This window comes from Leuresthes tenuis, unplaced genomic scaffold (assembly GCF_036924035.1).
Source record: "Leuresthes tenuis unplaced genomic scaffold, fLeuTen1.0.hap1 SCAF_5, whole genome shotgun sequence".
Classification (NCBI taxonomy): domain Eukaryota; kingdom Metazoa; phylum Chordata; class Actinopteri; order Atheriniformes; family Atherinopsidae; genus Leuresthes; species Leuresthes tenuis.
Genome location: NW_027325359.1, coordinates 30,282,449 through 30,299,189, shown reverse-complemented (window position 1 = coordinate 30,299,189; position 16,741 = coordinate 30,282,449). Strand labels below are relative to the sequence as shown.

General features: G+C 39.4%; 2 non-coding genes across 2 annotated transcripts; both read left to right on the top strand.

Annotated features, from left to right (window-relative positions):
• The first annotated feature begins 2,057 nt into the window (after positions 1-2,057).
• LOC140307860 (U2 spliceosomal RNA) lies at positions 2,058-2,248 on the top strand. The gene has a single exon (XR_011915886.1). It is a non-coding gene; the product is annotated as a U2 spliceosomal RNA (small nuclear RNA).
• A 2,895-nt stretch (positions 2,249-5,143) lies between these two features.
• On the top strand, positions 5,144-5,307 carry LOC140308209 (U1 spliceosomal RNA). The gene has a single exon (XR_011916177.1). It is a non-coding gene; the product is annotated as a U1 spliceosomal RNA (small nuclear RNA).
• The last annotated feature ends 11,434 nt before the right edge of the window (positions 5,308-16,741 follow it).

Here is a 16,741-nt window from a genome sequence, read left to right as displayed (position 1 = left end):
AGGAATTTTATAACTATGTGGAGGAAAAATATAGAGAATATGTGTATATATATACAGATGGGTCCAAAGAACAGGCAACAGGAGTAACAGCAGCAGCAATGGTGGTTCCCATTTATAATAAGACAATTTCAAAAAGAACATCAGATCATTTAAGTATATATGCAGTAGAATTATGTGCAATATTGATAGCAATTGAATGGATGGAGGGGGTGAGGGATAGGAGAATAGTTATATGTAGCGATTCATTTTCATCACTCTTAAGTATTAAAAGCGGAACAGCAAAAACACATCAGGAAATTTTATATGAAATACAGTTAAAAACATCCAGGTTAATGCAACAGGGGAGGGAAATAGTGTTCATGTGGGTACCAGCTCATGTAGGAATAAATGGAAATGAAAAAGCAGACAAAGCTGCTAAGGATGCAGTAAAGAAAGAGGTGGTGGAAATGAAAGTAAAATTATCAAAAACAGAAGGGAAAAGTTTAGTATGGAAAGAAATAAACAATCAGTGGAATCAATATTGGAAGAATCAGGAAAAAGGAAGACATTTATATAAATTACAAAGTATAGTAGGCGAGGCAGGGTGTTATGGACAGAACAGAACAGAACAAGTCATTATTAGTAGGATAAGAATAGGTCATTGTAAACTGAATAATACACTTAAGATAATGGGGAAACATCCAACTGGGCAGTGTAGCTGTGGGGAGAAAGAAACAGTGGAACATGTGTTGATAGCATGTCCCAGATATGGAAGGGAGAGGGAAATAATGAAGATAGGGCTGCAGAGGGCAGGAATAACAGAATATAATTTGAAAAACATAGTAGAATCTGCTAAGTCTAAGGAAGGGAGGAGAATAACAATAAGATTCTTGGTAAATACTGGAATAATTAAAAGAATATAGAAAAGAAGAAATAAGAAGGGAAAAAAAGAGAGAAATTTAGTCCAGTAGATGGCGGCATATGCAACACCAAGGATGCCAGCTGCCATTAAACATCAAAGAAGAAGAAGAAGAAGTTAATTGAAACACGTTGGTTCTGTCACGGGAGTAAAGAGTGATGAAGTGGAGGATGGCCCTTAGTGAGTTCATGTTTACTTAATATGCTGTACTTTTCTTTGAGATAAGAACGGCTATTGTGTTAACATTATAAATAACTACATATTGTTAAGTTGGTTTAATTTTTCGTCGCGCATTGCAAACGTTTCACGCAGCAGAGCAGTTGAGGTTAGCTAATTAAGCTAGCTTCGGTTTAATTAACCCCAACGGTTTGAAGGTCTGGACAGTTTCAACACGTTCATATTTCTCACTGTTGACCATTTTTGTCTAATTAAATTGAATGTTAACTTACTGTCTTAACAGCCTAATTAAGTTTGCTTACTGGAAGTGTCGGTTAGTTTTAATTGTTGGAGTGGTGGTGGTATTAAGGTTTTAGCTAACTGCCGTTAACTGTACATGTACGTAAGTTACCGTTGGTGTTTGGGTCATAGTTGTGGAGCTCCCTAAACGTTTAACTTTACTTTTTAGAAAGAATAGTTTTCAGTTTGAACACCTACAGTGCCGAGCAGGTGCGTTTGGGTATTTGCTGAGTATTTAATTCGGGAGCCGAGCATGAAGTGAGTTGGCTCTCTTCTCCATTAGAGGCCACCACAGGAGCGTTGTCAGTTTGGAGTCCGTATCGAAAAAACATTATTTTCCCTCGACTGCACTCATTCGTTCGACTCATGAAGCTCAACTGACTATTTACTCGCACACATAAAGGTAATGCACATATTGTAACGTATATGCGAGGAAAATTGAGTTTTTTCTATGTTTAAGTTTCGACGCTTCCTATTGGACTGAAGCGTACCACGTGTGCAGGAAGGGACTCAAAGCCGCATTTGTTGACAATTGTTAATTCAACTTACTCTTTCGAAACAGCATCTGCGTAACAGGCGCAATGTTGTTCATCGTTAGTTTTTACTGTGACATAAATAATGTTGTATTCTATTTGATTTGTCTAACCGTGAGTTAGAATGACGTTGCGGAGACTGACTTGGTTTCCTCCGACCTATTACTGCTATCGCTTCTCGGCCTTTTGGCTAAGATCAAGTGTAGTATCTGTTCTTATCAGTTTAATATCTGATACGTCCCCTACCCGGGGACCATATATTAAATTGATTTTTGGAATAGGGAGATGGAATAGGGGCTTGCTCCGTCCACTCCACGCATCGACCTGGTATTGCAGTATTTCCAGGAACGGTGCACCCCCTAATAGTGTGAAAAATAATGAGATTTAAAGCGTGCATGTTGTATTGTTTCTGGTGAATAAATGCATCTGTTATTTTGTCTTGGTTACCATTACTTGTTGTAAAGCTAAAGTATTTTTAATGAAGTTCTTTACCCTCTTGTGTGCTGGGCGTTACATTTTTTTACTTTGATTCTCTGTTCCTGTTTATCTGTCCTTACATTGCTACTCTTCCAAACTTCATCCAGGAAAAACTTCTAGTTTCTTGATTCCGTGCCTGGAACAAGCATGTGATCAACAGGGAGTGCGTGATGTCATTTTACTCATTGGCGGAGCACACATTTTAAAGGTAAATGTAGGAAGTCAGAATTAAGATCGAGATTAAAATGTGATTAATTGTGCAGCTCTATACACAGCCACCAACAAACAACCCACTACACACTGGGCTGTTGTTCTGCTTATGTAAGATGCCAGATTCAAACAAGAATAGATCAGCATAAAAATGCCCCGTAGCTCCACTTTTATATTGTTTCAACTTTTCTTTTTGCCTCGTTTTTAAACTATATTTTTCCTGTTTTTAATCGAACAGAATATATTTAAATGGCAGTATATTAGGTGTAGTGTATGTGAAAGTATTGTGTATTTAAAGTCAACATCAGGACCATCTGTAATGGATTATTTAAGTTTTTAATCCAAATAACTATTCAGACACATTTGTACACGGGTTCAGCATCTCTGTACATGAAAGACTGATATGAATCTGCTCCTTCTGGTGTAGTCTGCTATAATCTTACAAGTCCACATACATTTCTGTAAAAGGCTCAGTTAAAATGCAACAAAACCCCCCTCCCCAACTCTGAAGCTTTAACAATGAGCTCACAGCTCTGCTGTTCACTGTCTCTGCAGAAATGAACAGAGACGAGTGGAAGGTCTTCTGTGAAAGAGTCTTGTGTTTAAACTCAGCATCACAGCCTGAGTGTAATGCACAGTTCAAACACAGAACACTGAAGTTGTATTTAGATAATTGTCATAGAAATAACTGCAGTTAATAATTTCATAATTCACCTAAACTCTATAAAGAATAACAGCTGTTTATTGAAAGTAAAGACAGGAATGTAAATGGGAAATTAAATGTCTTTTGGGCTCCCTAAACAAGGACCACACAGGACAGATATGGCACGCTCACAGTTGGAGGCAGAAATTAAACAATATGGCTCCATTAAAAGGTAGTAATCTCTATCAGTCTGTCACCTATCATACTGTGGAAAACTGGAAATAGGACATTTCTGTTGAGTTCTCCTTTCCTGTTTTCACACATAAGTGGATGTGATGATGCAAATATTATTACATTTGTCTGATAATTATGATTACATGATTGGCTAATTGTTACACATCTGTTTTACTCAGAGTACCTTTTTTTTTTTTTTCCAAGACACTGACACAGAGGCAGAGAGAAAAATCTTCACAGAAATCGCATATGGACGTACACAAGGTGAGTAAGTGGTCGCTCAGTGAGTCCATCAGACATTTTCTGTCATATGAATGTGTCCACGTGTGTGCCAGAATATCACAGACGGTGTATGTACTTGTGATGAGATTACATAGGATACATGTTTATACGGAGTGTAAACACAGCCTGTTGGTCGGGTTCAATAAATGTCAGAATTCATTCAGTCCTTTCCTCTAATGTACTTACACCCTGACAAACACAGTGCACAATGTGTATAAAATGCATTGCATGATTGCAGGGTTTCTCAGGTAGTAAATACTAATAATGTACATATTTAGGCTACATTTTACATAAATTCTCCCTCAAAATTCTGCTGTTCACATTCATAGTCGTCTTATTGGTGCACAGACAGAGAAAGTGACTTCTGTCTCCTCCCACATCACTTTAAGTCACTGTTTGGTGTGTTGAAATATTTCTTTTTTTAATCACAGATTTGAGAAAGAATGTTTTGAGGCTTTTAATAAAAAATAATAATTTTCTGTATGGCAGCACTCGTACAATTTTATTCCCATCGTTCAACATCAATTCTCTGAAATAGATCATTTAATGTCTTTACTTTTGTTGAAATACCTCAGTGTCATTTTATAAAGTAGATCAACAGTCATGTGGCCAGTTTACTATGAACATTAAACCGAGGTTGTATGTGAAAGTATTGTGTATTTAAAGTTAACACCAGGACCATCTGTAATGGATGGATCAGATGTTTATTTCATGGTTGAATCCTGCAGTTACCTCCGTTCTCCACCAGAGACCGATAGAGCTTTGTAAGCTGGTGTGGTTTTACAGCCTGAAAAAAACATCTACATGACTTTTCTTTGTTTCTTCACACATGAAGACATAAAATCAGATGCCACATCATTTGGAACAATTCTTGTGGTTTTGATGTGTATTGTGGTAAGATCCCATTCATTATCATCCAGCCTGGTTCACACTCCACAACAGTAGGAGGCAGCAGCAGGACTGTCAGTATCCCCCCACCAGTAAACAAAGAAACAGGAAGTGGTTGCACAGTTAGCAGACAGAACATGTTTCTGTGTGTTTTTATACTTTCTCTGAATGTCAGATGTGAACAAAACAGTTTGTGATTGTAGTTTGATTCACTTAGTTTCACTTGAACTCTCTGTTGGGCTGTTAGTCATTTACAGACAGGCTGATTTATAAAACATGATGTATTTTTATAGCTTTTTGTGAGCAAATACAGCAGTGCATTATAGGAAACATGAGCAGTCTTTTGTAGAAATAAAAAGTTAATAATCTATCAGTCCACAGATCAGTTCCCTCTGTTTTCAGATGTTGTAGCATCATCCCAGCCTCTGTAGCCTCTGGTTTAGTTAGCTTATAGACTGTTAGCACCATCAGTGTTCTCAGTATGTGTGCGAGTGAGTCCCCCCTCAGTGATCTGTACAACTCATACTTACCTGGCAGGGGAGATACCATGATCATGAAGGTAGTTCACCCAGGGCGAGGCTCAGCCATTGCACTCCGGCTGTACTGACCTTTGCGAATTCCCCAAATGTGGGAATCTCGACTGCATAATTTCTGGTAGTGGGGGACTGCGTTCGCGCTCTCCCCTGATCAACTTGTTCAAAGAAAAGTATAAATTCTAATGTTTAATGATATATGAGTAGTATTGTGTATTTTCTGAGATTACATTTGAATCTGTTTTTTTTTTTTTTTTTAACACAATTGAATTTGGTGATATTGTGTCAAACACAAATGTCACCTTAAAGCACTTAAAAAATACAGCTTAATTCAAGTGTTCACACTGTTCAACCTTCTCAAAGAAAAGTTAAAATTAGTCTCAGTTTGGTATTTTTTTTACCATTTCATTCAGTTGTCAAAGCACCAAATCACAACTCATGTCACCACAAGGCACTTCAAAGAGACACTCCATGCTCTTTAAGCTCTACAGAAGGCTGATTACGACCTATTCGTGCACCTTCAGGACCGTGGTTGGGAAACACTGCAGTAGGAAACATTTTGAAACCAGAAAAAGTGAGAACCAAAATACTCAAACAAGAAACTTATTTAAAATCAGATGTTGAGTCGATGTGCAGCCATCATGTAAAGTTAAATTATGTTGAAAGTTAAATATACACCAAATAATTGATCTTAATTGTACCATTGTGGCCCTGTGATGGACTGGCGACCTGTCCAGGGTGTACCTGCCTTTCGCCCGATGACTGCTGGGATAGGCTCCAGGCCTATAATGATAATGTCACATGTTTGACATTTCACAAATATCCACACCACGATTGTGTACCTGGGATTATGTTAGGTAAAGCTTTGTGGAGTAAGACACACCCACCTTATTCTTGTTAGTAAGTAAAGTTTATTTATAAAGCACCTTTCTCAGATAACAAATCACCAATAAGATAAAATGTAGTAAAAGCAAAAGAAAATCTAATTTAAAGCTGCACATCCCATAGTTGAACTAAACGTAGTAGAGTCCAGTTTGAACCAATCAGAAAGATATTGAGGAGCTTTACCATATTTAATACAAAGCGAGATTATAAAATCAGAGTTGTGTCTGTCACTTCCAGTTAATAATAAAAAGTAAAGAGTGCGTTGAAATAAAAGCATCTATAACCATCCAGTTACAACTTTGCCACCAGCTTTTTTTTTTTTTTTTTAAACTTTGAAATATTCCTACAAGTGGAAAAAGCAGTTTGTTTGGAGCGATGGTCTGAAGACACTGACTGGTCAAATGCAGCACCTTCATTTCTCAGTGTGGACTGGGAGCCTGAAGAGCCAGTTTGTTGCCTGGTTTGTGAGTCACTGTCAGGGACAATGATCCGACATTCTGTCTTATCTGGATCTGTTTTGTTTGACGTCTGGCCAGCAACTCGTTAAATGTGCTAGTTTGTAATCTTTATCTTATCAGATATTGATTTATTCACTTATGTGTCCTGGAGGAAGAATGTGTGGCTGCTGTGATTACACATGACATACAAACAATGTTCACTTTGTATTTCACATGATTAGCATTCATGTCATATTGACTTCTTGTTTGTCAGGTGTCTTCAAAGAGGCTGACTCTGTCATCCAGCCCATCAGGACCTTTGAGATCCTCAAGGGTCGCGTGGATGAGCCTTAAAGTGTCCCGTGAGCATCTGCACGTGATGTAAAGGGACAAGATCCTGTCGGGTCCTTGGTCCTTAATGAGGAGCTCCAGGAATGTGTGGTACCTGGAGTGAGTCTTTGTGTGGATTGCTGCCCCCACTGTCCACCCAAGACTGGAACAAAGTCTCCACAGCTGTTGAGTACGTACAAGCCACGGTCCAAAACTGAATAACCACTCAGGTGAGCCTTTGCCTTCACCGGACGGCTTCTTCTCTACCTAAAAGAAACATCAAGATTGCATGATGCAATAGCTGTTGCATGTTAATGTTCGTAAAACTAAACCACACTGCAATATTTTCTGCTATTTACATTCTCTTTTGGTAGAATTTGGTAGAAATTTTTAGCACAGCGTGAAAAGTAGGGCTGCAACTAACGATTTTGATAGTGGACTAGTCATCAATTATTGAAACAATTAATCGACCAATCAGTTAATTACTAATTAAACTTATTACTGTGAAGCGGAATAATACAATTTTAATGTTGCACTTTAATGTTAAAATCCAAGACAACTCCTCTTATTTATAGCTAGCAGGCTATGCTAACAAGCTAAATATCTTAACAGCGGAGCAATGTGTTTTCAATTTTTCCCACTTTTTTTTTTAATTCGTTCTTGATGGGTATCGTGTCAATTCTTACATTTTAACAAGAATTATATACTAAATTACAACATAAACAGTCAAACTACAGGGGCTTTACTCATGTTATTTATACACATTTGGTAAGGATTTTGGTATTTTCCACACACCTATTCAACCAAGATATTAACAAGGACCACAATCTCTGGGCAAATTGGCATGACCAAAACAGGTGTGTCACCGTTTCATCCTCCCGCTATTTGACCGAGAACACAGGGCACTTCCTGAGCAATTTTGTCTTTCCAGAAAGGTTCGTGGGCAGATGCTGGTGAGCGATAGACCAAGCCAGGTCCTTGTGTATATTTAGCTGGGATTTACTATTTGTTATTTCCTTGCCAGTTTACATCCAGTTTATCCTCTGTCAGTTTACCCAGCGGCGTCATCCTTGTTGGAATATGCCGCCATTTTTCCTGTTTTGGCTCTGGTTAAGTCTTTGGTTGAGGTTAGGAGCCGTGCAGATTGTAGCTCTCCTGGAGGAGGTGGAGCCAGGAATGAGTGCCTTGATGCAGCAACAATCCCTCCAGGTTTCGGTCATATGAAACAGGTCCTGACGCTAAAGGTACTCCTACGTGTGTGAACGTTACGGTCTGCGACACGCTGCTCAGTAAAGATGAAACATATGCAAGTTCTCTTTGTTTTGTTTTTTTTAAATTGGAAAAAAAGTTAATGTGAAATGTCATACAGTACGAGATCATAAGCAGATTCTAAGTGTTATTAAAAAGTTGATGTCTGAACAGATAATATAATAATAAATTTGGTATTGTAAACGATACCAAAAAATATTTACAGTCACAATAATAAAAGCAATATAATAATTAAATTTAACATATTTGTAATGAAATTAATTGAGTGACTTCTTTAAAGGCTGATGGCTGATGATTTTCCTTTGATATAATCTAACAATTAGTTGAACTTATTTAAAATATTAATTTGAATCATTGTTATTTAATGTGTAATTCTAACCTTTCTCTTTCTGAACACTTACTTTCTCCTTCTCATAAATATACTTTCTGAACCTCTTCATCGTCACACTTGTGATGTGGGTCACCGGTGTGTTCAACCACCTCCTCACTGAGCTGGACGCCTTCAGTGCTCTGCCTCTCTCGCTGTCAGTGAACTGCTCTGACTTGTTCTTGAATTTTCCATGCCGAGTGTAGAGCTCCCACATCTCCTTTCTGTCCATAGATACACCCGTCGACGTTGGCCTCAAGGAGAATGGAGACTTGTGGGAAGCTCTGCGTATTCGGTGAGGAAGTCTTTCACCCACTGGTTCACTGCCTCTCCTCGTTTATGGGGGTTTGTCTTCTCTACTCTGTGATTATCAAGTATGCTGGAATGATATACATTACTTTAATTCAAACAAGTATCATTTATATCATCCGACTGTGATAAACAGATTAGTAATGAACTAAAATGAAACAGACGTGTAAACATGCCACCAAATTTTTAAGCAAAGTCTTAAATTTAATGTGCTTACTACTTCACATTTTTTGTGTACTTGTACAGTAAAAGTAAAAATACTTAAATACGTACTTAATTAATACGTAAAATATGAGGAGGCAAGTCATTTTTTCCAAGCCAAGTCTCTCGCCAACACCAAATCAAATTCTGACCTTAGAGCTGCACAATCCTCGTATGGAACAGTATACAAAAGGATCAGTTGTAGGTTATCTATTTCCGTTTATATTTTAAGCATTGAGGCCGCGCGGTGGTGTGGTCACAGCGAGAGGGTTCCGGGTTCGATCCCCGCCTGGGGCCTTTCTGTGTGGAGTTTGCATGTTCTCCCCGTGTATGCGTGGGTTCTCTCCGGGTACTCCGGCTTCCTCCCACCGTCCAAAAAACATGCACGTTAGGTTAATTGGCGACTCTAAAAATTGTCCTTAGGAGTGAGTGTGAGCGTGTGTGGTTGTTTGTCTCTATGTGGCCCTGTGATGGACTGGCGACCTGTCCAGGGTGTACCCCACCTTTCGCCCGATGACTGCTGGGATAGGCTCCAGCCCCCCCGCGCGACCCGACTGACGGTATAGAAAATGGATGGATTTTAAGCATTTAATTATATAAATTTGTTTACTATAATTATTCATCTTATTTTAATCATTTTTATTTTCTCTTGCATTTGTCTCCAGTTTTTGTCTTAAATTGTTCTTTGTTTTTAATCCTTTTTTTTTCTAAACTATTGTTTACTTCACTTGTTCCGTCTTGTTTATTATTATAATCAGTCAGTCAACCTGCTGTAAACCACTTTGAACTAGTGATGTCAGACGCGAACGAGTCGGCTCTTTTAAGTGAACGATGGGACCAGCTCACGGCCGTCCGCGAGCCGTTTTTTAGTTTTACTTTTCGCTTTTGGAAAAGTACCTGTGGGCACTGCGGGCGTTGGCGACAGGTGTCACCTGCATGCTGTGCAACCAATCGTGAGGATTGACAAGGATCATACCACCAAGCAACGTCAGTCCCCTCTGAAAGGATCTTTTCTACAACAGAGCAGATGATAACAGAGAGAAGAAACCGGATCAGCTGAGGCACTTCGCTTTTTCAAAAAAATAAGAAGTTAGATGTTGGTGGTTAGTTCATAGCGACACCTAAAACTGGCGCTCCCGGTGGACTCACCATTGTCATATCTGATGTTGAAGATGCTCTCTTTGTACATGGCGCATGCGTGACGGTGTCAGGGCCACAGATCAAACACAAATGAAAAAGACGAATGACAGCTAAATAACGACAATAAAATAACATGAAATAACGGTTTTTCACGAGTCTTGGGTAAGTTGAAGTCACAGTTTAATGCGACTTCAACTCAAGTCCAAGTCCCCATCTCTGGTGTGGATATATATACACATAAACATATATATATAGCTGTTAAAATGCAAATTTATACATCTAGAGCTTACAGTTAAAAAAAAAATCTAAGGTAATTAATATTTGATTTATGTAGAAATCTAACTTAGTTTAGCTGCAGGCAGATGGCTTTGCCAGTCAGAGCCCTTAAACACCAACTAGCAATTAAGGGAAACCATCATCTTAAATAAATACAACTATAGCAAATAAAGTTGGAGAGATCTAACCAGGTTAAGCCTCTCACATTCCCAGGATAGTTAATGCTCCACCAGTTCAAAACGATCCACTCCTAAACCCACATTATCCTCCTTTAGTGGCACTGCAAAGAGCACATACAAAAAAAAAAAAAACTGCACAGGTCAGCTTCCTCAAAATCTCCTCTCCTGACGCAGTTAACGCCTGCAGGCTTAATACAAAATTATAGCTTAATGATTTACTTTACTCCTTCCGTGGTCTGAGTTTGAGACATGCTCCGATGTTGGACGGAGGCCGCTACATCCTGGTAGACATAACAGTTCAATGGGCTGTTAGATGGCTGTGTGACTGGATCCCACTAACCTCTGGTCGCCTTCAGCTCCGTCTGAACACTAACTCTGTACCTGATTGTACCCCTCATTTAATCCATTCCCAGTGTCTTCCTTTTCACTCTTAATTACACACACCTGCCAGTTATCAGCGTCTTTGTACCACAGTAAATGCATGTAAGTCTCACCCAATCACACCACAGTTATGCTTTAGTTGGACCAGAAAGATATGACTGGGATTAGGTTATTTAAGTACAAGGTTATTTAAGCACAAGGTTATTTTCTCGACATAACATTTTAAAGAATAAATAAATCAAAATGTACAAACTAGTTCACAATTTTCCGACTCATTTTACAATAGAAAAAGTGAATAGATACAGATATTTTTAGCCATAATGGGGGTAAGAAATTAAATAGTTTAATAGAGAGATTTTGCTAATTGGTAGGGATTTTTAGTGCACTTACCATTCAAATGAAGAGATTATTTCAGAAGAAGTCTTGAGATTTATTTAATTTATTTTTACTTCCAGCTTAGTTTAGAGATTAATTATTGAACTCTTGACAAAAAATATCTGTTTCCCCCACTGGCTGGTACCACAATGTTTTGAGGCATTTGATTGACTGTCAACAGTGGATCCAGGGTGAATTGAGCGATCCTATTGGTTGTCTACGGTCAGTGAACAGCAGCTGCACTGATGTACTTATGACATTTAAAAGTAAGTTTTAAAAAAAATGAATAAACGTTACGTAAAGTTATTAGTCTGCTTCATTTCTTATGTGTAAGATGCCAGTTTTAAGTACTGTCCCTGAGTAGAGCAATATGGCCGCCTGCTGGTCATCATCATAGTTTGTAAAAGCTGCTGATTTGTTTTACATACACCTTGGCATTAAAGAATTTCCAAATGACTTTACAACAAGATAAATAAGAAAATGTATTCCATGTTTGCCTTTTAAATGCTTAATAGATTAATGTAGCCTATGTGAACCCACTTTGATGATTTATTTATTTCGAACATGCAAAAAAAAAGGAACAATATTAGTCTGAGATAAGAGAAAAAGAAATACAAACGGTATCATTATTAAAAACACTGAAAATAATATTTCCATATCCGAAAAGGAGTGGGAGGAAGTACAAACTTGTTTAATGCCAGTCTCCATAAAGTATTTCAATTAATCACTTTCCATTAATATAGTTATAATACACAACATTCAAAACAATACGAAAAAGAATCTGTGACATGAATCTGCATCAAAATTGAAAAGTTTATTCTACATATAGATGTGTACTTCTACCAGGGGTCGCGTTAACTGAATATTTTCTGTCGTTGACCGTTTTTTAAAACGTGATGGAAAAAAACCTGAAGGCCATCTGTCATTTTGACAGATTGCAATTCACACCGCTGACCACTTGGTGGCGAGTGAGCATATTAATCAGCTGTTCTCTCTCTTGATGCATGACCTCGTTGGCTTCACAAGGAAAAATGTCACGGCAGCCAAGTGTCCGAATTTTCTTCAAAAACCCAATAACGATGACTGTGTTGAGAAAAGAGGGACTGATGCAGTGGAAGATGAAGGACAAACAAGTAATCGAGGACAGATCACTTGAGACATTTGATTACGCACAAGTGGACACGTAATTCAAGTCCATGCAGACCAGGAGGAAAGTGTGAGACTGCGTTCAGGCCACAGCAGGCGAACTGTTCAGATTTTAGTGTAATCGTTTCATTTCATTGTTCATATGTAGCTACTGGGGCCACAGTCAGTGTGGTGTGGATTCTCTGTTCAGCTCGTTCGGACTGAATTTTAGTTGAAATTGAATGAAAATGAAATGCTATTGAAACATATGTCATTATTATCATTTTTAAAATGAAAGCGACGGGTAAAAATAGATTAAGACGGGATTTTTATGACCCTGTCAGTGAAAATGACGGACAATGAAAAAGTCTGGCGCAACCTCTGATCAAAAGTGCTGTTTTTTCTGTATATAGATGTGTACTTACACACACAAACTGAAGGTAACACGGAAAATAAATGAAATAGGTAACAATAAATACCTGGTGACAGTCGGACATCTTCATTCTTGTACTTTGTAAAAGTCATCTCTCTGTACCACTTTTTAAACTGGTTTAGGTTTGGACATTCCTTCAGTTCCACATGCAAACTGTTCCATAGCTTCACTCCACATATAGACACAGAAACTTCTTCTTGTCGTATGCACAGTCAGAGTCTTGTAAGTAAATGTTCCCCCATAAATTATAACCCTCTTCCCTTTCAGTGATTCATTTTTGAAGATTTCTTGGCTTTGCTTTAAATATTACTTGTGCTGTCTGTATTCCAGAAGATCTTTCAATTTGAATAGTTTTGATTGTAAGAATAATGGATTTGTATGATCCCTATATCCTGCCCCATGAATGATCCGTATGGCTTTCTTTTGCAGAATAATCCAACCAAGGCTTCTATCGAGTCAGAGAAGAATCCAGAGTCCACACAAACAGATGCCTGCCGTCAGTCTGTGGACCCAAACACTCAGGACAAGCTGATGCTGGGAGATGAAGCAGCACCAGACTCTGACCGGGAACCTGTCTCCTCTTTGAGTCCATCTGTGAACGGCTGTTCCAGAAAGTTTGGGCTGAAGTTGATTTACAGATGGTTACGGAGGAGTTAAGGAAGCCTGCAGTCGGGCACCGACAGGGCTGACGTGGGATTTCAAGCACCCTCAATGATAAAAGATCTCATAGGCAAGATGTACCAAATAAGCAACACTGAAAAGAGAACAAATACTGAAATCCCCATCCCATTGGGATTCAAAGAGAAGAAAAAGGATCCCACTGAGGTGGCAGCAACTGAAGAAGTAAAGCAGAGCTGTCCACCTAAGATACCAGGAGCTGATGGGAAAATCAGAAACCATGAGCCAGCTCCTGAGTATGAACAAGGACCTGTGTCATCTTTTAAAGCTCTCTCAATATTACAAAATACTAAAAACACCAAACAAATACTGGCAGAAATTTTGAATAATATCATAGAAAGTATTGTGGATGCAAAAAATAAAAGTTTAACTTCTGCAGATGTGGAGGCCACTGTTGGTGACACGGTGCCCAAAACCTTTGCAAACATTTAACCATTTACTGGTCAAAGAGGTGGCGGAGAGAGTCGAGCGTTCCTCCTCTGGAAAGGACCACGGAGACCCTGGTAGCAAATCTGGCTCCCGCAGAGCTGATATGATATTGCAAGCATCCTTAATGACAAGATATCTCATCTGCAAGATGTGCAATATCAGAAACACTGAGGTGGCAGCGACTGAAGAAACAACTCAGAGCTGTTCACTTCACACACCAGGAGCTGAGGAGAAGATCAAAAACATGAGCCCGCTCCTGAGAAAGAAGAGCATTTTACGATGATTCCAGAAAAGAAGACTTTGGAAGAGAGAGCGTCTCCTGCTCCTCGTCAGAAACCTAAAAACAAAGGACTGAGAAGCAGGATCAAGAGCTTCTTTTTAAGAAAAATGTGCAAAGTCGCACCGATGGAGGACTCTGTTCCTGAAGAACAGATCTCAGAGGTAACAACTGTGGAGGATTTTATTGCCGAGGATTTTATTGCCGAGGATTCTGTTGACGAGGAATTATTCCCTCAGCAGCAGGAGTCATCAGAAGTCACTGCTGCTGAGGTCGTAAAGCCTGAGGCCGCAGATTCAGTCGGTGGCCTCCTATCTGAAGAACATGAACAGGAAGAAGAACGAAGAGCATACCTAGTCCTACTGGTTGGCTCACTTATTAAGAAAGCCAGTGACAAGTCAAAGCTGAGATGTTCTCCATCAGACTGTGATGCCATCAGTGAGCGACTTTTTATGAAAATCTGGACTGAGGTTAAGGGACAACATTTTGCAACAAACCGGGAGAGAACAAAAAAGTTAATCGAGATCATTTTTAAAAGTCTTTGCAAGCAATGGAGCTGTGCAGCAGACTCTGTGCTGCCTTTGATGAAGTTAGGAGACCCATTAGTGGACAACATCCTTGTCTCCTGTTTCAAAAAACACCTGAAACCCGACAAGGAACCCGGCATCACCAAAAGATTGTTTTCTGAAACTGTAAAGAACAAGAATTACCAGAAGAAACATCCAAACCAGCTGTGCAGCTACTTATTGACAGATTAATTCTACATATGGGTCTGAACTCAGAGAACAGAAGTCTTTGATTCCATCTGTGAGCGGCTGTTCCAGAAGGTTTGGGCTGAAGTTGATAAACAGTAGAAGAAGACAGATGGTTCAGGAGGAGTTAAGGAAACCTTGAACAGAGGTGTTCTCGGGTATCACCTTCCCAGCACCAACTGTGCAGCCTGGACACTCAGAGACTGTCTCCTCCCTGGATGGAGCTTTTCAGGGTGTCATGACGGATGCAGAACACAACAAGACTTTGGAAGAGAGAGTTTCTCCAGCTCCTCGTCCAAAATTAAAGAGAAAAAGACTTCTTTTTGAAAAGATTTCTCCTGCTGTGGTACCAGTGCAGTCACCAGCTGTACCTGAGATCTTTGTTCCTCAGCAGCAATCAGGAGAGATCACACCTGTGGAGGACTTTGTATGTATGAAATAGACTAATTTGGAATTTAATAATAGGATTTGATTGGATTGTGATTGTACTACAATGAACTGGAGTCTAACTGGTGCCTAATAAAGTGCCTTGAGATGACATTTGTTGTAATTTGGTGCCGTATAAATAAAATAAAACTGTATGGAGGACTTTGTACCTGAGGAACAGGAACAAAATCCAAAAGAAACTAAACTCAGTGTGCTGAATCATCATTATCAGCAAGTCCTCCAATGAACCAGCTTAAATTTTACAGTACAAATGACCTGTTTCTGTGAGGTTCTCAGTAAGCCCCTCATCCACCTGTTAATTCAGGGTTTCACAGCTAAAATCAGTCTGAATCATAAAAACTGTCCACTGGGGAGCTTCAGGTCTACGAGACAGTAAGGCAGCAACATCTGCAAACTTCACTTACTTTGCTTATGACCATCAAGGGTCAGTCAACCTTATTACCATCTACTGATTCAGTCTCTACCACCACCTCACCGTCTTCATCACAGAACACCGGAGGCTTGAGTTCAGTGCTGAGATCAATGAAGACAATCTACAGGACACACCCTGCTCCTCCTGGATTTCCAGCTGGTCACTTCTCCAAAGGTCAACAATGAGTTCAACCCTCATGGAGTTGGATGTTCCCCTGGTGGTTCCTCCTCTTCCTCACGCCTGAGGGAATCTTTGATGAAGCTGTCCCTGGATACCTTTGGGAGTTCTTTAGGAGCAGACATTGATCCAGGAACTTGACGTCAGGAACAAATATGGAAGATCAGGGTCATCGGATTTGCTGCCCCAGTGGCGTTGGTGGGTGTCAGGGAAGGGGTGTGTTCATGAACACAACAGCTGGAAGTACAAACAAAGAGGCAGAGAACGTCATGGTGTTCACAGCTCAGATGAAGGACATATTCTGCTTCCTTTAACAGGGAAAAAACATCCAAATACTTTCAGAGATACTTAGATTGTTCCCCTCTAAAGTTACAATACCTTCAAATTCCACAGTAATGCTGTCATAAAGAGGGTTGTCAGAGAAAATAGACTCTAAGATACTTATCAAAAATGAAAATGACTGTCTGATTAGATATCTGTTACAACAATATCGATACCGACGGAGCCGTCTTTGCCACAGCTTAAAACAGCTCCCCTCACAGGCTGTGTTTAAAACACTGAACTGGTTGCTGTCCCAGCACAGAACTGACATCATTTTTATTGTTCTGAAACCTTCAGACCATTTCGTCCTCAGCATGACAGTATTTTAGATACAGGCACACCAGAGAGACATTTTAACCATCATCACATATCTTATAAAAACCAGGA